The 27,231-nt window shown below is 37.7% G+C and overlaps 1 pseudogene; it reads left to right on the plus strand.

Moving 5' to 3' along the window:
* The first annotated feature begins 10,992 nt into the window (after positions 1–10,992).
* LOC122913031 lies at positions 10,993–12,008 on the plus strand (annotated as a pseudogene).
* The last annotated feature ends 15,223 nt before the right edge of the window (positions 12,009–27,231 follow it).

Here is a 27,231-nt window from a genome sequence, read left to right on the forward strand (position 1 = left end):
AAATGGCTATCAGACACATGAAAAAATGTTCATCATCACTAGCCCTCAGGGAGATGCAAATTAAAACGACATTGAGATATCACAGCACACCAGTTAGAATGGCCAAAATTAACAAGATTTTTTTTCTAGTTATAGGATTTTAGGTTTAAATTTACTTTCTCAATAATAGAGCTCAAAAATAATATAATCATCTGAAAAGGTCATTTAACTCAAGCATATAAGATTAGGTTTATAAAACAAAAATAGATTAAAATGTTGTTAGATTAAAGTAGAAATTTAGGTCTCATCATAAAAATACATTCATAAAGAAAAATACATCTTTCACCTCTACTACCAGCTTTTCCCAGTTCATCATGAGGCCTCATTAGGAAAGGTGACATTCAAGCATTCAGTTCTTACTTCCAGTCAGCTTTCTCTACAGTCTACACTTGTCAGAGAGTGATCAAATTTAAATGTCAGTTGATCATTTCACTACTCTACTCAAAATCATCTGTGGTTTTCCTCTCCATGCAGAGTAAATATTATCAACTTCACATGAAGTGCATTGTCACCTGATCCTGAAGTTATTTTTTGAGTGTAATCATAATCTAGTTTCTTACTTATCTGCTTCCTTAAGTTTGCACTAGTCTCTGGAACCCCCCCCATCAGACAATCACCATGTTCTTTTCATGGACCCATTGTTAGTCATACTCTCCCTGGGACTACACTTTTTGTTGCTGTATATGTACTCCAATTTATTTCTAACATTTCTGTCTCTTGGTGAAAGAAAGTGAGGTTAGAGATCACATTTGCACTTCGACTCTCTGCATTGCTTTTAGTGAAGTGCTGCCAAATACTAGTTGTAGCATATAGCCAGCACTCCATAAATAATGACTAAAACACTGAATGCTGAAGTTAGTCACATTCCTGTCCATAGATGTATAACCAACAAAGAATTAAAAACACAGTCTACTGATTACACTAATTATTCAATGAAATTTAGTATTGGATGCTAGTAAGTAGGCAACCTAATAGATAAAAACATAACATTAATTTTTCATTGGATCGGAACAACTCAGTGACTTATAACTCTTGGACAATGTTCAAGTGCATTGGAGACCAGTAAGAGAAGTAAAATTATCATGATCTTTAGGTCCCCTATTTCTTCCTGCTGTGGTATCAATAAAGCCAGTTTTGGCAGGTATATTACTTTACAGAGTATAAACATATATGATCATCTGTTTTGAAATGAGATTCAATAATATCCTCCTGCCCTTGTGATGGCAATACTGAGTATTAGTAAGCTTAAGAAGACAGGAAACTGTTTGGAGGTATACTATTAAATGATTTTTTGGAAGAAAAAAACTACTTAGCCTTAAAATATTTTAGATTTAATAATTTATTTTGGATTTGAAAAGATAGGAGTTAAAAAGACTAATTTGTCAAATAATGAAAAGTAAAAAGGTGTAAAGATAATTGTATTCTTGGGGGACAAGATGGTGGGGTAGTAGGAAGAGGCATCTTTTCAGCTGGTACCCCAAACTGAGCTGATTACCTACCAAAGAACTCTGATCACCCATGAAATCAGCCTGAGATCAGAATTATACACGTCTGGATCTCTACAGGGGCAGAAGACGCCAGTGATCAGGTTAAAGCGGAATGGGAACGGCGGACTGATATCAGAAGATAAACCAAAGGGGGAGGGAGCCACCAGTGGCAACTGGTGGGAAAGTAATACCCCAATCCGAGCGAGAGTGCCCTGGGGCGTCTGGGGACCAGCAGTAACTCGGAGACTGGTTGAAAGCACTCCAAAAGAGCAAAGGATCACGGGGGGAAATTGTGGGAATCGGAGCAGCTAGGGAGAGGAGCTTAAGTCACCGGTCCCAGAAGGCCTCCCCAGCGCTGAGGCAGAGAGAGTGCCGCGGAGAAACCGCTCCTGGTCCCTAAGCCGCCAGCGCGCCACAGAGGGCGTGGGTTCGGGGTCCTGTGAGGAGATGGGAGCCCCGCCAGTCTGCGGAACGCGCGCTAGCCCTACCACAAAGCTTGAGATAAGCGCGCACGTCCCTCGAGCTCCCCTGAATTACTGAGGCCTGGCCGGCGCTCCTTGACCCGCGCCATTGTTTCAAAGCCTAAGCCGCGCGCAAGTGCGCGAAACTCTTCCCCGGACAGAGGCGCGCAAAAGCCCAGCCTGGGGCTCACGGACCCGCAACCTGTTCTCAGTGCCCCAGATGCGCGCCCGACCCATAGCCGCCTCTGAAAAGAGGTGCGCGCAAGCTGGGAACTCCCAGCCCGGGCCGGCAGCAAAATCTCAGTGTGCGATCGCTGCTTGGAATCTCTCTGGTGGTCAGGAGTTCCCAGACAGCCGCCACTGCCTCGGCTTTGGGGATGAGCAAAAGATCCTGCGCCCCCAGGGTCTGCAACTTGGAACCTGCGCTGCCAGCGACCAAGGGGGAATTTATTCAGCTTCTGACCCAGACTGAGGATTCTCTCTGAGTCAGAGATCAGGGTGTGGTTTGATTTCTTCTAATACTACAAAAACCATCAAAGGCGGTCAAGGTGAGAGGGAAAAAAGTGAACAAGCAAAAAAACCACCAGAGAACAAAAGCCTGAAAAAAACCAGTTTCCCCAGAGCCCAACCCCTTGAGGGGGGCAGGGGGACTCAATTCAGGAAACATCATTGACTGACAACCCATATGGCAGGCCCCTCCCCCAGAAAACAAACCAAGAAAGAAAGAAAAAAAAAAAAGGACTACAAGAGAACAACCATACTTCATAGGAAAACTTGAATTGTTCACCCGTTTCCACTATTCCGGTTCATATATATATTTTTTAAACATAGGTAATTTTTTAACCTATTTACCATCACAGCGAGCTGTACAGTACATCAAATTCCATAATACCTTTCTAACCTGAACTTTTTGATACATACACCTATGTTTTTCTTTGGCATTTTTATTTTTTGAATTCCTATTTTTTTATTTTAGTTTAGTTTAGTCTAGTATATTCCTTTTTATTTTTATCCTCTAATATTCATATAGAGTTAACTTCAAAGTAATCCCCTTTCCCCAATCAATACTACCCCTATAGGTAAACAAATTTTTAATCCCCTTTATCTTAGGAAAGTTGAGTCCTTTAAAAAAGATATCAAGATACATTCAGGAAGAATTAAAATAACCATCTTCGCACACACTGAGAATTTATAAGAACTCTCCCATCTTCTTCCACGAGTGTTTCTGTGTTTTTTGTGTTTGTCCTGATAGCATATAAATTTTACACTGGTGGTTCTTTTTGACGAGGTTATTTCTTTATTTGCATATATATATATATATTTTTCTTTCTCTTGCCATATAATTTAATCAGTCTTTTTATCTCTTTTTGTTTGTTTACTTCATAAATCTTACCTTGGGGCCCATCTGGGCTGAAACTTCTCTTTCATCTTCCCTTTCTTTCCTGTCTCTCTCTCTCTCTTTTTTTCTTTTTTGTTTTTCTTTTTCTTCTTTTCCTTTTTTTTTCTTTTTCTTTTTCTTTTCTTTTGTCTCTCGTTTGGGTGGGGAATCCTGATTGCTCAGAAGTGTTCCAGGATGCACCTTGACTGCACCAGAGTTGATACATCCAGCTACATCTGTTCAGTCTTCTCCCTCCAAAATGAATAAGAGGAGGAATGTGCAACAGAAGAAAAATACAGAGGATGGACCTTCTGCAACAGATCTAACGGCTATCAACATAGACAATATGTCGGAAAGAGAATTCAGGCTGACAATTATCCAGGCAATAGCTAGGTTGGAGAAAGCCATGGATGACCAAACATAATTGATTAGGGCCGAACTGAAAGCGACCAGACAGGATGTTCACAATGTTAGGGCGGAGCTTAAAGCTACCAGGGAGGAGGTCCACAATGCTCTCAATGAGTTCCAATCCAATCTAAACTCTCTAAAAGCTAGGGTAACTGAGACAGAAGGTAGAATTAGTGATCTGGAAGACAAACAGATAGGGAGAAAGGATCAGGAGGAAGCCTGGAACAAAAAGCTGAGATCCTACGAAAGCAGAATCAGGGAAATAAATGATGCCATGAAGCGTTCCAACGTCAGAATTACTGGAATCCCTGAAGGGAAGGAGAAAGAAAGAAGTCTAGAAGATATCGTGGAACAAGTCCTTCATGAAAACTTTCCAAATCTCGTGAATGAAACCAGCGTTCATGTACTAGAGGGTGAACGGTCTCCACCCAAGATTATACACTCCAAAAAAACACCACGAAACCTGATAGTCAAAGAGGAATTATAATTGTAGGTATAATCTCTTGAAAGATGCCAGGGCAAAGAAGCTCCTTACTTACAGAGGGAAGCCCATCAGAATAACGTCAAACCTGTCCACAGAGACCTGGCAAGCCAGAAGAGGCTGGCAAGTTATATTCAGGGCACTAAATGAGAAGAACATGCAGCCAAGAATACTTTAACCAGCAAGACTGACATTCAAAATGGATGGAGAGATAAAGAGTTTCCAAGACCGGCAAGGCTTAAAAGACTATGCAACCACCAAGCCTACAATGTAGGAAATATTAAGGGGGGGTTCTATAAAAGAGGAAAAAACCCAAGAATAATAATGAACAGAAATATAGAGACAGTCTACAGGAAGAAAGACTTCAAAGGTAACTGGATGTCAATAAAAACGTATCTATCAATAATCACTCTCAATGTGAATGGCCTAAATGCACCCATAAAACGGCACAGGGTTGCAGATTGGATAAAACGACAGGACAAATCCATATGCTGTCTACAAGAGACCCATTTTGAACCTAAAGATACATGCAGACCGAAAGTGAAGGGGTGGAGAACCATCTTTCATGCCAATGGGCCTCCAAAGAAGGCTGGGGTAGCGATTCTCATATCAGATAAATTAGACTTCAAACTAAAGACTGTAGTCAGAGATACAGAAGGACACTACATAATCCTTAAAGGGACTATCCACCAAGATGATCCTACAATTGTAAATATCTATGCTCCCAATATGGGAGCAGCCAATTACTTAAGAAAACGGTTAATCAAGATAAAGTGTCATATTGATATGAATACACTAATCGTAGGTGATCTTAACACGCCTCTTTCAGAATTAGACAGATCATCGAAGCAGAAAATCAATAAAGAAACAAGAGCATTGAATGACACATTGGACCACATGGACCTCATAGATATATACAGAACATTCCACCCTAAAACAATAGAATACTCATTTTTCTCAAGTGCACACGGAACCCTCTCCAGAATAGACCACATACTGGGTCACAAATCAGGACTCAACTGATACCAGAAGACTGAGATTATTCCCTTCATATTCTCAGATCACAATGCTTTGAAACTGGAGCTCAATCACAAGGAAAAGTTCCGAAGGAACTCAAACACCTGGAAGCTAAAGACCACCTTGCTTAAGAATGCTTGGATCAACCAGGAGATCAAAGAAGAACTGAAACAATTCATGGAAACCAATTAGAATGAAGGCACTTCGTCCAAAATCTATGGGATACAGCAAAGGCGGTCCTAAGGGGAAAATATATAGCCATCCAAGCCTCGCTCAAAAAAATTGAAAAATCCAGAACACACCAGCTGTCTCTACACCTTAAAGAACTGGAGGATCAACAACAAATCAAACCAACTCCACACATAAGAAGGGAAATCATCAAGATTAGAGCTGAGATCAATGAGGGAGAAACCAGAGATACAGTAGAACGTATCAATGAAACTAGAAGCTGGTTTTTTGAAAGAATCAATAAGATCGATAAGCCACTGGCTACACTAATCCAAAAGAAAAGAGAAAAGCCCAAATTCATAAAATTATGAATGAAAAGGGAGAGATCACAACTAACACCAAGGAAGTAGAAACAATCATCAGAAGTTATTACGAACAGTTATATGCCAATAAGCTTAGCAAACTAGATGAAATGGATGCATTCCTGGAACAATATAAACTACAACATTGAACCAGGAAGAAATCGACAACCTGAATAGACCAATATCTAATAATGAGATTGAATCAGTGATCAAAAACCTCCCAAAAAACAAGAGCCCAGGACCTGACGGATTCCCTGAGGAATTCTACCAAACATTCAAAGAAAAAATAACACCTATTCTCCTGAAGCTGTTTCAAAAAATTGAAGCAGAAGGAACACTTCCAGACTCTTTCTATGAAGCCAGCATTACCCTGATCCACAAACCAGGCAAGGACCCTACCAAAAAGGGGAATTTCAGACCAATATCACTGATGAATATGGATGCTAAGATTCTCAACAAGATCCTAGCCAACAGGATCCAACAGAACATTAAAAAGATTATTCACCATGATCAGGTGGGATTCATCCCTGGGCTACAAGGATGGTTCAACATTCGCAAATCAATCAATGTGATACAACAAATTAATATGAGAAGAGAGAAGAACCACTTGATCCTCTCAATTGATGCAGAAAAAGCATTTGACAAAATCCAGCATCCGTTCGTGATTAAAACGCTTCAACGTATAGGGATAGAGGGAACTTTCCTGAAACTCATCAAATCTATCTATGAAAGACCGACAGCAAATATTATCCTCAATGGGAATAAGCTTGCAGCCTTCCATTTTAGATCAGGAACAAGACAAGGATGCCCACTTTCACCACTCTTGTTCAACATAGTATTAGAATTCCAAGCAACAGCAATCAGACAACAGAGAGAAATAAAAGGTATCCAAATTGGTAATGAAGAAGTAAAACTCTCTCTCTTTGCAGATGACATGATTCTTTATATGGAAAACCCAAAAGACTCCACACGCAAACTACTAGAACTCATACAGGAATTCAGCAATGTGGCAGGATACAAAACCAATGTGCAGAAATCAGTGGCTTTCTTATACATAACAATGAAAATACAGAAAGGGAAATTAGAGAATCAATTCCATTTACTATAGCACCAAGAACCATAAGATACCTGGGAATAAACCTAACTAAAGAGGTAAAGGATCTGTACTTGAGGAACTACAGAACACTCATGAAAGAAATTGAAGAAGACACAAAATGATGGTAGACCATTCCATGCTCTTGGATCGGAAGAATAAACATTGTTAAAATGTCTATACTGCCTAGAGCAATCTATACTTTTAATGCCATTCCGATCAAAATTCCACCGGCATTCTTCAAAGAGCTGGAGCAAATAATCCTAAAATTTTTATGGAATCAGAAGAGACCCCGAATCGCTAAGGAAATGTTGAAAAACAAAAATAAAGCTGGCGGCATCACCTTACCTGATTTCAAGCTTTATTACAAAGCTGTGATAACCAAGACAGCATGGTACTGGCATAAAAACAGACACATAGACCAGTGGAACAGAGTAGAGAGCCCAGATATGGACCCTCAAGTCTATGGTCAATTAATCTTAGGCAAAACAGGAAAAAATGTACAGTGGAAAAAAGACTGTCTCTTCAATAAATAGTGCTGGGAAAACTGGACAGCTATATGTAGAAAAATGAAACTCGACCATTCTCTTACACCGTACACAAAAATCAACTCAAAATGGATAAGATACCTCAACGTGAGACAGGAATCCATCAGAATCTTAGAGGAGAACATAGGCAGTAATCTCTTCGATATCAGCCACAGCAACTTCTTTCAAGATATGTCTCCAAAGGCAAAGGAAACAAAAGCGAAAATAAACTTCTGGGACTTCATCAAAATCAAAAGCTTCTGCACAGCAAAGGAAACAGTCAAAAAAAAAAAAAAAACAAAGAGGCAACCCAAGGAATGGGAGAAGATATTTGCAAATGATAGTACAGACAAAAGTTTGATATCCAGGATCTATAATGAATTCCTCAAACTCAACCCACACGAAACAGACAAACACATCAAAAAATGGGCAGAAGATATGAACAGACACTTCTCCAATCAAGACATACAAATGGCTATCAGACACATGAAAAAATGTTCATCATCACTAGCCCTCAGGGAGATTCAAATTAAAACCAAATTGAGATATCACCTTACACCAGTTAGAATGGCCAAAATTAACAAAACATGAAACAGCATGTGTTGGAGAGGATGTGGAGAAAGGGGAACCCTCTTATACTTTTGGTGGGAATGCAAGTTGGTGCAGCCTCTTTGGAGAACAGTGTGGAGATTCCTCAAGAAATTAAACATAGAACTTCACTATGACCCTGCAATTGCACTCCTGGGTATTTACCTCAAAGACACAGATGTCGTGAAAAGAAGGGCCATCTGTACCCCAATATTTATAGCAGCAATGGCCACAGTCGCCATACTATGGAAAGAACCAAGATGCCCTTCAACGGATGAATGGATAAGGAAGATGTGGTCCATATACACTATGGAGTATTTTGCCTCCATCAGAAAGGATGAATACCCAACTTTTGTAGTAAAATGGACGGGACTGGAAGAGATTATGCTGAGTGAAATCAGTCAAGTAGAGAGAGTCAATTATCATATGGTTTCACTTATTTGTGGAGCATAACAAATAGCATGGAGGACAAGGGGTGTTAGAGGAGTAGGGAATTTGGGTAAATTGGAAGGGGAGGTGAACCATGAGAGACTATGGATTCTGAAAATCAATCTGAGCGGTTTGAAGTGGCGGGGGTGGGAGGTTGGGGTACCAGGTGCTGGGTATTATAGAGGGCATCGCTTTCATGGAGCACTGGGTGTGGTGAAAAAATAATGAATACTGTTTTTCTGAAAATAAATAAATTGAAAAAAAAGATAATTATATTCTTTTCTGAACGAATTGCTTAATTTAAAAATGCCAGATTTCTCTGCATGAGTTTCAATGGATGAAATATATATTTTTAAATTTTCTTCAGTTTGTTATTCCACTTTTTATGACTTTTAATAATTATATCATATTTTAACATTTTTATTTAGAGCATATATTATAATTGCCATGCATATAGTTCTTAGTGATGCATTTTGATATTTAACATACTAAGTTTGAAGTATTAAATGCTGAATTAAATCATGATTAATAAGTGTAAGTGATGAATAAAGAAACTCAAGATGATACTTAAAAAAGTAAGAACACTAAGTTTTGAGTGTGGGATGCTATATTTTTATCCCTCAAAACATTAATCACATGTGTATGAGTTAGATTCGAACTTCAGGAACTCTTTAAGGCACCATTTCCTAATTATTTTGTATCTGTCACATTAGAAATGACAAACATAGATGGCTTTTCCTTCCTCCATCACTCGACCTTTTAGTAATACTATAAGATGAAGAGTTCATAGTATTTTCACAGGGACTAATATATCTATATATATATATATAGTTATCAAATTAAATTAATTATTACAAATATGTATTTTAAATAAATCAAAAGATTTGAATATCTTTGATTGAAATACATTGTAAAATATATTGTGCTGTTTTCATTAAAGTATCTACAATTGTTTTTTTTTTCTTTTTTTAAGACTTTATTTATTTATTTGACAGAGAGAGCAAGATCACAATTAGGCAGAAAGGCAGGCAGCATGAGAGGGGGAAGCAGGCTCCCTGTTAAGCAGAGAGCCTGATGCAGGGCTTTATCCCAGGATTCCAGGATCATGACCTGAGCTGAAGGCAGAGGCTTAACCCAATAAACCACCCAGGTGCCCCTGCAATTACATTTTCTAACATATTAATTTTTTAATATTACCATTTTTCCAAATCCAGCGACTAACATTTATTCAGGATACTTACATTGTCCATGACAATGGAGAGAGGCTAATCATTAATTTATGATAAATTATAAAATAATAGTATAATTCTTATATATTTATATATATAAGATATATGCTACATATTATATGTTGATATATATATATATATTATATAACTATTATTCTAGTAAGAAGGCATGGAAGAGAATATTATATAATACAATCATAATATTTTACTAAATTTACATGGGTAAAATCGGTACAAATAGAAGAAGCTGGCATGTCACTGTTAAAGAAATTGACAATAACACTCATCAAGCTAAAACTATTTGTATGTACCTCCAAAATTTTTTGGTCCCTTCTTCCTGCCACAGATTCCATTTCCATTAATCTTATGGGAAGGAAAGAGGAAGACAAGGAAAGTGATTGGATAGGAGTGGGCTTGAAGACTGTAATAGGTTGCAAGTACATGCATTTTTGGTTGGAATGGATCTATAAATATGATTTACAAAAAACCTTATGAAAAAACATATTCAACTCATATAATAATAATGGGAAAAGCCAGATGACAGTGGCAACAGTGGGTAAATTGGTGACTAGGAGGACAGTAATCTTATTTTATATGGTGTATGATTTTCCACAGTAATCAGGGCATGTGTCATATGGAAGTATGCACATAAAACTATATAGTTTTATGATAAATAATTTGGGTATTATTAATGAGAAAAAAGATTATTTATATTTAACCTATTATTTTTAAAAATATAAGAACACCTCTAAAGTGGGTGTTTTGCAGACAGTAGGGAGATTAAAGATTTCATAGTTTTCAGAAAGTCTGTAATCATTTTTTCCCCTAAAAATTGTTTACTTTTCAACTTTCTGAAAGTAAGCTAAAGCAAATTTTCTTTTTCATGAGATGTGATTAAAGGATCTTATGACTGAGACACAATTTAATAGTTGTTGGTTTGTCACTCTTAATTTACTGAAAGATACAGGGAGGATAGTCTGTTGTTCAGGTTTTGACAAAGTCAGTTGAATTTCCAATACTTCGGGACTTTTCACAGGACACATGGGGACAATATAGTAATGGCACATTTACATGAATTGAAACTAAAGTGGTTCAATAAAACAGTATTATCCAAGTAATAATTGATGATCAATATTCTGAGTAGGACCTAGAAGAAAGTAATTTGTGTTTGTTTGCATGATTGCCGTATTTAGAAACCAGGTGGTGGGTATTGGAGAGGGCACGGATTGCATGGAGCAATGTGTGTGGTGCAAAAATAATGAATACTGTTACGCTGAAAGAAAAAAAAGAAACCCATTTTATGTTCAATATTTTAAAAATTGGTAATGATGTTTTATTACTCTATTTTTATACAGATTATACCTCCAATACCAACAAATCTCACAATTGTGACAGAATTTATCCTCATGGGATGTTCTACCAACAAAAATATATGCATTTTTCATTTAGTGCTCTTCTTTCTTATTTACTTCTGTGCTCTGATGGGCAATGTTCTCATCATCATGACCACAACTTTGGGCCAGAATATCCACACCCCCATGTACTGTTTTTTGAAAAAAATATCTTTTGGGGATCTCTGACTAATTTCAGCCACCATTCCCAAATCTATTGCCAATTCCTTGTCTCATACTAACTCCATTTCATTCACTAGCTGTGTTGCCCAGGTCTCTATGTTGTTTTTTTTCAGTGACTACAGAACTACTCCTCCTGATGGTAATGTGCTTTGATCGCTATGCTGCCATATGCCATCCCGTGTACTATGAAATCATCATGAACAAAGACGTGTGTTCAGTTGACAGCTGTATCGTGGCTGGGTGGGGATCTGATTGCTCTGATGCACGCAGTTGGTACCTTCTCCTTATCCTATTATGGGTCTAACATAATCCATCAGTTCTTTTGTGACATCCCCCAGTTACTGGCTATTTCTTGCTCAGAAAATTTAATGAGAGAAATTGTACCTGTTCTCATTAGTGTGGTGTTGGATATATGCTGTTTTATTTACATAATAATTTCCCATGTGAACATCTTTTCCACTGTTAAAAAGATTCCATCAACAGCAGGTCAGTTGAAAGCATACTGTACTTGACTTCCACATCTGATTGTAGTTGTATTATTTCTCTTCACTGGCATCTTTGCTTATCTGAAACCAACTTCAAGGATTCCTTCCATTAGTGACCTTTTAATTTCTATACTCTACACAATGGTGCCTCCAACCTTCAATCCCATTATATACAGTCTAAGAAATAATACCATGAAAATGTCACTGCAGATGTTGTTCTTTTTTTTTTTTGCATTTTCAATAATAAGTGTCATCTACAATTTTACACACATTATTTCTTAGTATTTTTCTTCATTTTTTTCTAGGATAGTTTTAGATTAAAACGTTGATAGCAAATAAAGAAATTTTCTGTATAAAACCACACCCACAAATTCATAACCTTCCTGAGTAATAATATAAGTCATCAGAATCACATTTCTAAACAAAGATATACCTACACTGAAACCTTATAATTAATCCAAAGTTCATAGTTTACATTAGGGATTCCCTTAGTGTTTAACATCTATGGATTCAGAAAAACACATAATGACATACATTCATCATATAATGTTCCACAGAGCATTTGTACTACCCCAACACTACATCATACCCTGCCTTTTTTGGTCCCCTTACCCCCATCAGACCAGGTTTTCAATAATCATTTTATTGTTTCCATATTTTTTACTTTCCCAGAATGTCATGTAGCTGGAATCATACAATATAAAATCTATTCAAATTGGCTTTTCTTATTTAGTACTATACATTTAAATTTTCTCCATGTGATTTTGTGCCTAGATCATTTCCTTTTATTGTTGTATAATGGCCCATTTTCTTCATGTACCATAATTATTTACCCACTGATTTACAAAAGAGCATCTTGATCCCCTCCAGATTTTGGCAACTAAAAATAAACCTGCTATAAACATCCTTCTGCAGTTTTATTAGTACATAGATATTCTTTGGATAAATATATAGGGACATGGTTGTAGGATTGTGTGGTAAAGTTAAATTCAGTTCTTAAAGTTTTAATTCTAGTATACGTAACTTAAACTGTTATATTAGTTTCAGGTGTACAATATAGTGATTCAATGTTTCCATACATCATCCTGTGTTCATCACAACAAATGCATTCCTTAATCCCCATCACTTATTTCATCCATCTCCACATCTGGTAACCATCAGTTTGTTCTCTATACTTGAGTCTATTTCCTTGGTCAGCTGGGTGGTTCAGCAGGTTAAAACCTCTGCCTTTGGCTCAGGTCATGATCCCAGAGTTCTGGGATTGAGTCCCGCATTGGGCTTTCTGTTCAGCAGGGATCCTGCTTCCTTCTCTCTCTCTCTCTCTCTCTCTCTCTCTTTCTCTCTCTCTGCCTGCCTCTCGGCCTACTTCTGTTCTCTGTCAAATAAATAAATAAAATCTTTAAAAATAGTCTATTTCATTGTTTTTCATTTTTTTTCTTTGCTCAATTGTTTGGTTTCTTAAGTTCCACATACTAATGAAATCATATGGTATTTTTTTTCCTAAGAGTGATCCATTTCACTTAGCATCGTACTTACTTTCTCCATCCGTGCCTTTGCAAATGGAAAAAATTCATTTTTTATGGTTGAATAATATTATATTTCATACATAGATATATATACGACTTCTTACTTATCCATTCAGCTATTTGTTTTCATTTGGGTTGATTCCATATTTTGGCTTTTTTACAACATTATTTTTCACAGCATAATTCTTTACAACATTATTTTGCAAATAATGTTGCAATAAACACAGGGGTGTATGTAACTCTTTGAATGTGTATTTTTGGGGTAAATCCTCCAATAGTCCCATTAATAGATCATATGGTAGCCCTATTTTTAACTTTTTGAGGAACCTCCATTGTGTTTTCCACAGTGGCTGCACCTCTTTATATTCCTACCAACAGTGTAAGAGGGTTCTAATTACTACACATCCTTGCCAACACCTGTTGTTTCTTGTGTTGTTGATTTTAGGCATTCTGTCAGATATGAGTTGATATTTTATTGTGGTTCTGATTTGCATGTCACAGCTGTTGAAAGGTGTTGGGTATCTTTTCATGTTTATGTTGGCCATCTAGAAATATTCTGGGAGAAATGACTGTTCATGTCTTCTGCCCATATTTAGTTGGGATTTTTTCCTGGGTGTTGGGTTACATCAATTCTTTACATATTTTGGAAACTAACCCTTATCAGACATGTTATTTACAAATATCTTCTTCCATCACATAAGTTTCCTTTTAGATTTCTTTTTTTATCTTTTTTTTTAATTTTCAGCATAACAGTATTAATTATTAATTATTTTTGCACCACACCCAGTGCTCCATGCAATCCGTGCCCTCTATAATACCCACCACCTGGTACCCCAACCTCCAAACCTCTTCCCCTTCAAAACCCACAGATTGTTTTTCAGAGTACATAGCCTCTCATGGTTCACCTCCCCTTCCAATATCCCCCAACTCCCTTCTCCTCTATATCTCCCCATATCCTCCATGCTTTTTGTGATGCTCCACAAATAAGTGAAATAAGTGAAACCATATGATAATTGACTCTCTCTGCTTGACTTATTTCACTCAGCATAAGCTCTTCCAGTCCTGTCCATGTTGCTACAAAAGTTGGGTATTCATACTTTCTGATGGAGGCATAATACTCCATAGTGTATATGGACCACATCTTCCTTATCCATTCGTCCATTGAAGGGCATCTTGGTTCTTTCCACAGTTTGGTGACCGTGGCCATTGCTGCTATAAACATTGGGGTACAGACGGCCCTTCTTTTCACGACATCTGTTTCTTTGGGGTAAATACTCAGGAGTGCAATGGCAAGGTCATAGGGAAGTTCTATTTTTAATTTCTTGAGGACTCTCCACACTGTTCCACAAAGAGGCTGCACCAACTTGCATTCCCACCAACAGTGTAGGAGGGTTCCACTTTCTCCACATCCTCTCCAACACATGGTGTTTCCTGTCTTGTTAATTTTGGCCATTCTAACTGGTGTAAGGTGATATCTCAGTGTGGTTTTAATTTGAATCTCCCTGATGGCTAGTGATGATGAACATTTTTTCATGTGTCTGATAGCCATTTGTATGTCTTGATTGGAGAAGTGTCTGTTCATATCTTCTGCCCATTTTTTGATATGATTTTCTGTTTTGTGTCTGTTCAGTTAGAGGAGTTCATTATAGATCCTGGATATCAACTTTTTGTCTGTACTGTCACTTGAAATATCTTCTCCCATTCCGTGGGTTGCTTTTTTTTTTTTTTCTTGACTGTTTCCTTTGCTGTTTAGAAGCTTTTGATTTTGATGAAGTCCCAAAAGTTCATCTTCACTTTTGTTTCCTTTGCCTTTGGAGACATATCTTGAAAGAAGTTGCTGTGGCTGATATCGAAGAGATTACTCCCTATGTTCTCCTCTAGGTTTCTGATGGATTCCTGTCTCACGTTGAGGTCTTTTATCCATTTTGAGTTTATCTTTGTGTACGGTGTAAGAGAATGGTCGAGTTTCATTCTTCTACATATAGCTGTCCAGTTTTCCCAGCACCATTTATTGAAGAGACTGTCTTTTTTCCACTGTATATTTTTTCCTGTTTTGTCAAAGATTAATTGACCATAGAGTTGAGGGTCCATATCTGGGCTCTCTACTCTGTTCCACTGGTCTATGTGTCTGTTTTTATGCCAGTACCATGCTGTCTTGGTGATCACAGCTTTGTAATAAAGCTATCTAACATGGCACAAACTGTGTTAACAAAAATTGTGTTGAGTCACAAGTCCTAGGCTAGATCTCACAAAGCACAATGGCCATAGAGAGTGTTGTGAATGGAGGAAATGGAGAAAGTGGATGTGTGGGATAGCTGCAGGGGAAAAAAAAGTTAATCTCAGTGCCGAGACCAAGAGGTTTAGAATGGTAATTCCTCTGGAGAATTTGTGGGTGAGATAGGTTAGGTAGCAATTAACTGTGCCATGACACCTCCCACAGATGGCTGGCTCACTGTTTATGCTGGGAGTTTGGGGAGAATCCGTTGATCCTGGAGAAGTCCCCCAACATGATCTGAAGTCCTTATAAACAGATCTAACTTCAGTTTGCCTCATGTGTTGTACCAGCTACGGATGCTATGTTGCCCTACTTTAGGTTTCTTCAAGGGCACAGAACTACCGATCTCTCACTCTGCCAACTTCCCCGGTGCTGATTCAGCTAACTTCTAAAGCTCCAGGCTCCAGTACTCAGGTTATAAAAACTCATGGAATTGAGCCCCTCTGGTTTTCAAGCCGTGACATTGTGAAAAATCATTTTACCCTTGTGGGCTCTCTCATTCATTCCACTTTCTATACTCCCAGTCACTTGTCTTCCTTCCAGGGGCAGCTCCCTACCACCACTTCTCTCCTTCGTAATCACTCAGATGCTGCTGCTTCTCTAAGTTTCACTGTGGAATTTGTTCTGCCAGCCCTTTGATCGCTGTCCAGTCTATTCATTTGGATATAATTCCTAGTTGTAAACATGGAACGAGGTGAGTTTAAGGTCCTCCTACTCTGCTGTCTTCCACAAGCATCCCCTATTCCTATGTATCTTATTATATTTGGTGAAATTATAAATGGGGTTGATTATTTAATTTCTCTTTCTGTTCCTTCATTATTGAGTTATAGAAATGCAACATATTAGGAATGTTTATTTTGTGTCCTGTGATTTTCTGAATTCATTTTCTATTCCTAGTAGTTTTTTGGTGGAATTGTTAGTGTTTTTGATATGTAGTATCATGCCATCTGCAAATGGTGAAAGTTTTGCCTTTTCCTTACCACTTTTATTCTTTTTGGTTGTCTAATTGCTGTGGCAAGAACTTCCACTCACCATTTGAATAAAACTGGTGAGAGAGGACATCTTTGATTCATTCTTAACTTAGAGGGGAAGCTCTGTTTTTCCCAATTGACAGTCATGTTCATTGTGTGTTTTTCATCAATGGCCTTTATTATGTTGAAGTAGGTTCCCTCTGAAACCTACTTTGTAGAGAGTTTTTATTATGAATGAATGTTATAATTTGCTAAATGATTTTTCTACATCGATTGAAATGATAATATGGTTTTTATCATTTCTCTTATTAATGAGATGTATCATTTTGATTGAATTGTAAATATTGAACCTCACTGGCATCCCAGGAATAAATCTTAATTGTTCATGGTTAATTATTTTTTACTGTTACTGTCAGATTTCTTTTGCTAGTATTTTATTGAAGATTTTTGCATCTATGTTCATAAGAGACAAGGCTGTGTATCTATCTTTTTTGTTTGTTGTCTCTTTATTTGGATTTGTTATCACAATGATAGTGGCCTCATGTAAAAAAGTCATTTTTCCTTCCTCTTCTTTTTTTGGACTATGAACAATAGGTATTAACAGTTCTTTAAATATTTAATTCAATTCACATGTGAAGCCATCTTGTCTTGTACTTCTGTTTCTTGGGAGTTTGTTTTGTTCTGTTTTTGTTTTGTTTTTTTCCCCTTTGGAATTTTTTTCTTTTTGTTTTTGTTTTTGTCTTTGTTTTGTTTTGTCTTTTGGTTTGTTTGTTTGTTTGTTTCTTTTTGTGATTCAATCTTTTTGCTGGTAATTGGTCCGTTAAAATTTGGTACTTCTTTCTACTTCAGTTTTTGTAGGTTATATGTTTCTAGGAATTTATCCACTTCTTCTAGGTTATCAAATGTGTTGACATATAGTTTCTCGTATTGTTTTACAATTGGTTGCATATCAATGATGTTAATTACTATTTCTCCTCTTTGTTATTTCGCTTACTTGTGTCCTTCTTTTTTTCTTTTTTAAAAAAATATTTTATTTATTTATTTGACAGACATAGATCACAAGCAGGTAGAGAGGCAGACAGAGAGAGGAGGAAGAGAAGTAAGCTCCCCACTGAGGAGAGAGCCTCATGCTGAACTCAGTCTCAGGACTCTGGGATCATGACTTGAGCTGAAAGCAGAGGCTTTAACCCACTGAGCCACCCAGGCACTCTTCCAAAATAAATTCTAATAGGTATGGATTACTCCATCTTCTTATGCTTACAGTCTTGTTTTTGTTCTTTAATCAATTAATCTTCTTAAATTTAAATAAAACCCTGTGATTAAGAGCGCCTGGGTGGCTCAGTGGGTTAAGCCGCTGCCTTCGGCTCAGGTCATGATCTCAGGGTCCTGGGATCGAGTCCCGCATCGGGCTCTCTGCTCAGCAGGAAGCCTGCTTCCCTCTCTCTCTCTCTCTCTCTCTGCCTGCCTCTCTGTCTACTTGTAATCTCTCTCTGTCAAATAAATAAATAAAATCTTTTTTAAAAAAAGAGCTCCTTATATAAAACTCAAAAGAAACTTACAGAAGCTACCATGCTTTCTCTCGGGAAACATATCTCACATTTTGGTCAGTTGAATCCCTTATCCTCTGACTAAAAATTTTTATTTTCATATCTCCTACTATAAATTCAACACCAATATTTTTATTCAGTTAAAAAATAATGTAAGGTTAAGTTGTCTGAACATTTATGTATGAAAGGGTAAAGATAGTAGTCCAATAAAAACTTAGTGTTATGCAGACTCTGGTCTTTTTCTGAAAATCTCAAGTGTCATTTCCTAAATTTTAGAATAGATATTTCATCATTAAGGATTCCTTTTCCCCAGAAGTAGCATAATTGCAATATATCATCCTCAATGGTAGAAAGCTTGCAGCCTTCCCTTTGAGATCAGGAACACAAAAAGGATACCCACTCTCATCACTCTTGTTCAACATAGTATTAGAAGTTTTAGCAACAGCAATCAGACAACAAAGAGAAATAAAAGGTATCCAAATTGACAATGAAGAAGTCAAACTCTCTCTCTTTGCAGATGACATGATTCTTTATATGGGAAACCCAAAAGACTCCACCCCCAAACTACTAGAACTCATACAACAATTCAGCAACGTGGCAGGATACAAAGTCAATGTATAGAAATCAGTAACTTTCTTATACACTAACAATAAAAATACAGAAAGGGAAATTAGAGAATCCATTCCATTTACTAGAGCACCAAGAACCATAAGATACCTGGGAATAAACCTAACTAAAGAGGTAAAGGATCTGTACTCGAGGAACTACAGAACACACATGAAAGAAATTGAAGAAGACACAAAAAGATGGAAGATCATTCCATGATCTTGGATCAGAAGAATAAACAATGTTAAAATGTCTATACTGCCTAGATAAATCTATGCTTTTAATGTCATTCGGATCAAAATTCCACTGGTATTCTTCAAAGAGCTGGAGCAAATAATCCTAAAATTTGTAGGAATCAGAAGAGACCCCGAATCGCTAAGGAAATGTTGAAAAACAAAAATAAAGCTGGTGGCATCATGCTCCCTGATTTCAAGCTACACTACAAAGCTGTGATCACCAAGACAGCATGGTACTGGCATAAGAACAGACACATAGTCCAGTGGAACAGAGTAGAGAGCCCTGATATGGACCCTCAACTCTATGGTCAAATAATCTTCGACAAAACAGGAAAAAATATACAGTGGAAAAAAGACAGTCTCTTCAATAAATGGTGCTGGAAAACTGGACAGCTATATGTAGAAGAATGAAACTCGACCATTCTCTTACACCATAAACAAAGATCAACTCAAAATGGATAAAAGACCTCAACGTGACACAGTAATCCATCAGAATCCTAGAGGAGAACATAGGCAGTAAGCTCTTCGATATGTGTCCTTTGTTCTATGAGTCTGTTTAGAGGTTGGCTTTTTTGAAAGAACAGCTCCTGGCTCTTTGTTGTACTCTCTCTTCAAGGGTGGAAACTCTTTTCTGAAAGCTTTCTGGGCTCTCATGGAGTTGAGCCTGATGATTTTTAAAGTTCTATACTCAAAGCCCTACTGGTTCAAATTGCTAATGAATTCAGCCCATCTTATTTTGAAAACAAAATGTTAAAGGGACAACCTCTTCCCTGAGTGAGATTCAGAGTGCATTGGCCAATTTCTTGCCCTTTAACACATCCCTGTCTCCCTCTCAAGTGTTGTCAGTCAAGGTGCTTTTCACTCCTAAACTGCACATCTTCCTTTCTTATTTTCCTTGTTTTGACCTCTTCTCTATTTTTTTAGTTGTGGAGTTTTTTTGTTTATTTGTTTGTTTTCATTTTTGTGTTTTTTTTTTGTCCTCATGTTGTTTTCTGGGTTATTTGTTGATGTGAGTGTTATTTAGTTGTGTCCATGGGGCAAGGTAAGCTTAGAGTCCCTCTGCCCTGCCATCATTCCCTGAATATGCAGTTTTATTTTTTTTTTCATGTGAATATTAACTCTGTCAAATTTATTGAAGACATTGTCCTTTACCCACTGTGTGATTAAAGCCCTTTCTTGTAGTCCTTGCCTAAAATTAGCTTTTTATAAACATGCGTGTCTATGTCTAGGCTCTAAAGTTTGTTTTACTGATCTATGATTTTTTTTTTTAAACCAGCACCATACTGTTTTGATTGCTATATCTTTGTAGTATGTTTTGACATTAGGAATTGTGATGCCTCCAGTTTTCTTCCTTCTCAAGGTTTCTTTGGCTATTTGGTATCGTATGTGGTCTCATAATGATTATAGGAATGATTTTTTTGTTTCTTTTCTCTTTCTGTTAAAATTTACATGGACGGGACTGGAAGAGATTATGCTGAGTGAAATAAGTCAAGCAGAGATAATCAATTATCATATGGTTTTACTTATTTGTGGAGCATAACAAATAGCATGGAGGACATGGGGAGTTAGAGAGCAGAAGGGAGTTGGGGGAAATTGGAAAAGGAGGTGAACCATGAGAGACTGTGGACTCTGAAAAACAATCTGAGGATTTTGAAGGGGTGGGGAGTGGGAGGTCGTGGTACCAGGTGGTGGGTATTATAGAGGGCATGGATTGCATGGATCACTAGGTGTGGTGCAAAAATAATGAATACTGTAATGCTGATAATAAAAATGAATTAAAAAAATTTTGTTGGAATTTGTTGGGTTTGTAATGGATGTAGATTGCTTTGAGAAGTATGAGTATTTTCAATATATTAATTTTTCAAATCAAAAATTCCAAGATGTTTCAATTTATTTCTCTGTTTTTGTTTAGTTTTTTTTTTTGTTGTTGTTGTTTTGTTTTGTTTTGTTTTTCATGAATGTGTTTTAGTTTCAGGTAAGTCATTGAAAGTTTTTTTTTTAATTTATTTATTTTCAGAAAAACAGTATTCATTATTGTTTCACCACCCCCAGTGCTCCATGCAAGCCGTGCCCTCTATAATACCCAACACCTGGTACCCCAACCTCCCACACCCCTGCCACTTCAAGCCCCTCAGATTCTTTTTCAGAGTTCATAGTCTCTCATAGTTCACCTCCCCTTCCAATTTACCCCAACTACCTTCTCCTCTCTAACACCACTTTTCCTCCATGCTATTTCTAAAGCTCCACAAATAAGTGAAACCATATGATAATTGACTCTCTCTGCTTGACTTATTTCACTCAGCATAATCTCTTCCATTCCCGTCCATGTTGCTACAAAAGTTGGGTATTCATCATTTCTGATGGAGGCATAATACTCCAGAGTGTATATGGATCACATCTTCCTTATCCATTCGTCCGTTGAAGGGCATCTTGGTTCTTTCCATAGTTTGGTGACCGTGGCCATTGCTGCTATAAACATTGGGGTACAGATTGCCCTTCTTTTCACGACATCTGTATCCTTGGGGTAAATACACAGGAGTACAATGACAGGGTCATAGGGAAGCTCTATTTTTAATTTCTTGAGTAATCTCCACACTGTTCTCCAAAGACGCTGCACCAACTAGCATTCCCACCAACAGAGGAAGAGGGTTCCGCTTTCTCCACATCCTCTCCAACACATGTTGTTTCCTGTTTAGTTAATTTTGGCCAGTCTAACTGGTGTAAGGTGATATCTCAATGTGATTTTAATTTGAAACTCCCTGAGTACTAATGATGATGTACATTTTTCCATGTGTCTGATAGCCATTTGTATGTGTTGATTGTAGAAGTGTCTGTTCATATCTTCTGCCCATTTTTTGATATGTTTCCTGTTTCGTGTGTGTTGAGTTTGAGGAGTTCATTATAGAACCTGGATATCAACCTTTTGTCTGTACTGTCATTTGCAAATATCTTATCTCATTCCGTGGGTTGCCTCTTTGTTTTTTTGACTGTTTCCGTTTCTGTGCAGAAGCTTTTGATTTTGATGAAGTCCCAAAAGTTTATTTTCGCTTTTGTTTCCTTTGCCTTTGGAGACATATCTTGAAAGAAGTTGCTGTGGCTGATATCGAAGAGATTACTGCCTATGTTCTCCTCTAGGATTCTGATGGATTCCTATTTCAAGTTGAGGACTTTTATCAATTTTGAGTTTATCTTTGTGTACAGTGTAAGAGAATGGTTGAATTTCATTATTCTACATATAGCTGGCCAGGTTTCCCAGCACCATTTATTGAAGAGACTGTCTTTTTTCCACTGTATATTTTTTCCTGTTTTGTCGAAGATTAATTGACCATAGAGTTACGGTCCATATCTGGGCTATATACTCTGTTCTACTGGTCTATGTGTCTGTTTTTATGCCAGTACCATGCTGTCTTGGTGATCACAGCTTTATAATAAAGCTTGAAATCAGGTATCGTGATGCCGCCAGCTTTATTTTTGTTTTTCAACATATCCTTAGCGATTCGGGGTCTCTTCTGATTCCATACAAATTTTAGGATTATTTGCTCCAGCTCTTTGAAGAATACCGGTGGAATTTTGAACGGAATGGCATTAAAAGTATAGATTGCTCTAGGCAGTATAGACATTTTAACAATGTTTATTCTTCCTATCCAAGAACATCGAATGGTCTTCCATCTATTTGTGTCTTCTTCAATTTCTTTCATGAGTGTTCTGTAGTTCCTCGAGTACAGATCCTTTACCTCTTTGGTTAGGTTTATTCCCAGGTATCTTATGGTTCTTGGTGCTCTAGTAAATGGAATGGATTCTCTAATTTCCCTTTCTGTATTTCCATTGTTAGTGTATAAGAAAGCCACTGATTTCTGCACATTGACTTTGTATCCTGGCACGTTGCTGAATTCCTGTATGAGTTCTAGTAGTTTGGGGGTGGAGTTTTTTCGGTTTCCATATATAGAATCATGTTGTCTGCGAAAAGAGAGAGTTTGACTTCTTCATTGCCCATTTAGATACCTTTTATTTCTCTTTGTTGTCTGCTTGCTGTTGCTAGGCCTTCTAATACTATGTTGAACAAGAGTGGTGAAAGTGGGCATCCTTGTCTTGTTCCTGATCTCAATGGGAAGGCTGCAAGCTTTTTCCCATTGAGGATGATATTTGCTGTGAGTCTTTCATAGATAGTTTTGATGAGATTCAGGAATGTACCCTATATCTCTATATTTTGAAGCGTTTTAATCAGGAAGAGATGCTGGATTTTGTCAAATGTTTTTCCTGCATCAATTGAGAGGACCATGTGGTTCTTCTCTCTTCTCATATTAATTTGTTGTATCACATTGATTGATTTGCGAATGTTGAACCATCCTTGTAGCCCAGGGATGAATCCCACCTGATCATGGTGGATAATCTTTTTGATGTGCTGTTGTATCCTGTTGGCTAGTATCTTGTTGAGAATCTTAGCATTCATATTCATCAGTGATATTGGTCTGAAATTCTCCTTTTTGGTAGTGTCTTTGCCTGGTTTGGGGATCAGGGTAATGCTGGCTTCATAGAAAGAGTCTGGAAGTTTTCCTTTGCTTCAATTTTTTGAAACAGCTTCAGGAGAACAGGTGTTATTTCTTCTTTGAAGGTTGGGTAGAATTCCCCAGGGAATCCATCAAGTACTGGGCTCTTGTTTTTTGGGAGTTTTTTTGATCACTGTGTCAATCTCGTTATTAGATATCAGTCTATTCAGGTTGTCGATTTCTTCCTAATTCAAATTTGGAAGTTTATATTTTTCTAAGAATGCATTCATTTCATCTAGGTTGCTAATCTTATTGGCATATAACTGTTGATAATGACTTCTGATGATTGTTTCTACTACCTTGGTGTTAGTTGTGATCTCTCCCTTTTCATTCATAATTTTATGAATTTGGGATTTCTCTCTTTTCTTTTCAATTTTTGTGGCCTATGTTTATCGATCTTATTGATTCCTTGAAAAAACCAGCTTCTAGTTTCATTGATACGTTCTACTATATATCTGGTTTCTACCTCATTGATCTCAGCTCTAATCTTGATGATTTACCTTCTTATGTGTGGAGTTGGTTTGATTTATTGTTGATTCTTAAGTTCTTTAAGATGTAGACACAGCTGCTGTGTTCTGGATTTTTCAATTTTTTTGAGGGAGGCTTGGTTGTCTATGTATTTTCCCCTTAGGACCGCCTTTGCTGTATCCCATACGTTTTGGATGGAATGGTCTTCATTCTCATTGGTTTCCATGAATTGTTTCAGTTCTTCTTTGATCTCCTGGTTGATACAAGCATTCTTAAGCAAGGTGGTCCTTAGCTTCCTGATGTTTGAATTCCTTCTATACTTTTCCTTGTGATTGAGCTCCAGTTTCAAAGCATTGTGATCTGAGAATATGTAGGGAATCATCGCAATCTTTTGGTATCGGTTAAGCCCTGATTTGTGACCCAATATGTGGTCTATTCTGGAGAAGGTTCTGTGTGCACTTGAGAAGAATGAGTACTGTTGTTTTAGGGTGGAATTTTCTGTATATATCTATGAAGTCCGTCTGGTCCAATGTGTCATTCAATGCTCTTGCTTCTTAATTGACTTTCTGCTTCGATGATCTGTCTATTTCTGAGAGAGGCGTGTTAAGATCTCATACGATAGTGTATTCATATCAATATGACTCTTTATCTTGATTAACAGTTTTCTTAAGTAATTGGCTGCTCCCATATTGGGACCATAGATATTTACAATTGTGAGATAACCTTGGTGGATTGTCCCTTTAAGGATTATGTAGTGTCCTTCTGTATCTCTGACTAAAGTCTTTAGTTTGAAGTCCAATTTATCTGATATGAGAATCGCTACCCCAACCTTCTTTTGAGGCCCAGTGGCATGAAAGATGCTTCTCCATCCCTTCACTTTCAGTTTGGGTGTATCTTTAGGTTCAAAATGGGTCTCTTGTTGACAACATATGGAAGGGTCCTGTCGTTTTATCCAATCTGCAACCCTTTGCCGTTTTATGGGTGCATTTAGGCCATTCACATTGAGAGTGATTATTGATAGATACGTTTTTATTGACATCGAGTAACCTTTGAAGTCTTTCTTTCTGTAGACTGTCTCTATATTTCTTTTTTTTCTCAATTTATTTATTTTCAGAAAAACATTATTCATTATTTTTTCACCACACCCAGTGTTCCATGCAAGCCATGCCCTCTATTATACCCACCACCTGGTACCCCAACCTCCCACACCCCCATCACTTCAAACCCCTCAGATTGTTTTTCAGAGTCCATAGTCTCTCATGGTTCACCTCCCCTTCCAATTTACCCAAATCCCCTACTCCTCTCTAACACCCCTTTTCCTCCATGCTATTTGTGATGCTCCATAAATAAGTGAAACCATATGATAATTGACTCTCTCTGCTTGACTGATTTCACTCAGCATAATCTCTTCCAGTCCCGTCCATGTTGCTACAAATGTTGGGTATTCATCCTTTCTGATGGAGGCATAATACTCCATAGTGTATATGGATCACATCTTCCTTATCCATTCGTCCGTTGAAGGGCATCTTGGTTCTTTCCATAGTTTGGCGACTGTGGCCATTGCTGCTATAAACATTGGGGTACAGATGGCCCTTCTTTTCATGACATCGGTGTCTTTGGGGTAAATACCCAGGAGTGCAATGGCAGGGTCATAGGGAAGCTCTATTTTTAATTTCTTGAGTAATCTCCACACTGTTCTCCAAAGAGGCTGCACCAACTTGCATTCCCACCAACAGTGTAAGAGGGTTCCCCTTTCTCCACATCCTCTCCAACACGTGTTGTTTCCTGTTTTGTTAATTTTGGCCATTCTAACTGGTGTAAGCTGATATCTCAGTGTGGTTTTAATTTGAATCTCCCTGAGGGCTAATGATGATGAGCGTTTTCCCATGTGTCTGATAGCCATTTGTATATCTTGATTGGAGAGGTGTCTGTTCATATCTTCTGCCCATTTTTTGATGTGTTTGCCTGTTTCGTGTGGTTTGAGTTTGAGGAGTTCATTATAGATTTGGACATCAACCTTTTGTCTGTACTGTCATTTGCAAATATCTTCTCCCATTCCGTGGGTTGCCTCTTTGTTTCTTTTGACTGTTTCCTATGATGTGCAGAAGTTTTTCTGTTCAATGCTATTCTTTGGTTATTTCATCTTTTATAGCACCCCCCTTAATATTTCCTGCAGTGTCGGCTTGGTGGTTGCATAGTCTTTTAAGCCTTGCCCATTTGAAAACTCTTTATCTCTCCCTCCATTTTGAATGTCAGTCTTGCTGGATAAAGTATGCTTGGCTGCATGTTCTTCTCATTTAGTGCCCTGAACATATCTTTCCAGCTATTACTGGCTTACCATGTCTCTTTGGACAGGTCTGACGTTATTCTGATGGGCTTCCCTCTGTAAGTAGGAGCCTCTTTGCCCTGGTGGCTTTCAAGAGATATACCCACAATTATAATTCCTCAATTTGGCTATCAGGGGTCGTGATGTTTTTGTTTTTTTTTTTTTTTTTTTTTTTGGAATGTATAATCTTGGGTGGAACCGTTCATCCCCTAGTACATGAACGCTGGTTCCATTCCCGAGATTGGGTAATGTTCATGAAGGACTTGTTTCACTATATCTTCTAGACTTCTTTCTTTCTCCTCCCCTTCAGGGATTCCAATAATTCTGACTTTGGAATGCTTCATGGCATCATTTATTTCCCTGATTCTGTTTTCGTGGGATCTAAGCTGTTTGTTCCAGGCTTCCTCCTGATCCTTTCTCTCTATCTGTTTGTCTTCCAGATCACTAATTCTATCTTCTGTCTCAGTTACCCTAGATTTGAGAGAGTTTAGATTAGATTGGAACTCATTGAGAGCATTGTGAACCCCCTTCCTGGTAGCTTTAAGCTCTGCCCTAACATTGTGAACATCCTGTCTGGTCTCTTTCAGTTCGGCCCTAATCAATTCTGTTTGGTCATCCATGGCTTTCTCCAACCTAGCTATTGCCTGGATGATTGTTAGCCTGAATTCAGTTTCGACACATTGTCTATGTTGATACCCATTAGCTCTGTTACAGAATGTCCATCCTCTGTATTTTTCTTCTGTTGGGCATTCCTCCTCCTAGTCATTTTGGTGGGAGATGACTGAACAGATGTAGCTGGATGGATTAACTGTGGTGCAGTCAAGGTGCACCCTGGAACACTTCTGAGAAATCAGGATTCCCCACCCTAACGAGAGACAAAAGAAAAGAAAAAGGAAAAGAAAGGAAGTAAAAAAAAAAAAGAAAAAGAGAGAGAGAGAGAGAGACAGGAAAGAAAGGGAAGATGAAAAAGAAGGTTCAGCCCAGATGGCCCCAAGGGAAGATT

The sequence above is a fragment of the Neovison vison genome, chromosome 1 (assembly GCF_020171115.1).
Source record: "Neovison vison isolate M4711 chromosome 1, ASM_NN_V1, whole genome shotgun sequence".
Classification (NCBI taxonomy): Eukaryota; Metazoa; Chordata; class Mammalia; order Carnivora; family Mustelidae; genus Neogale; species Neogale vison.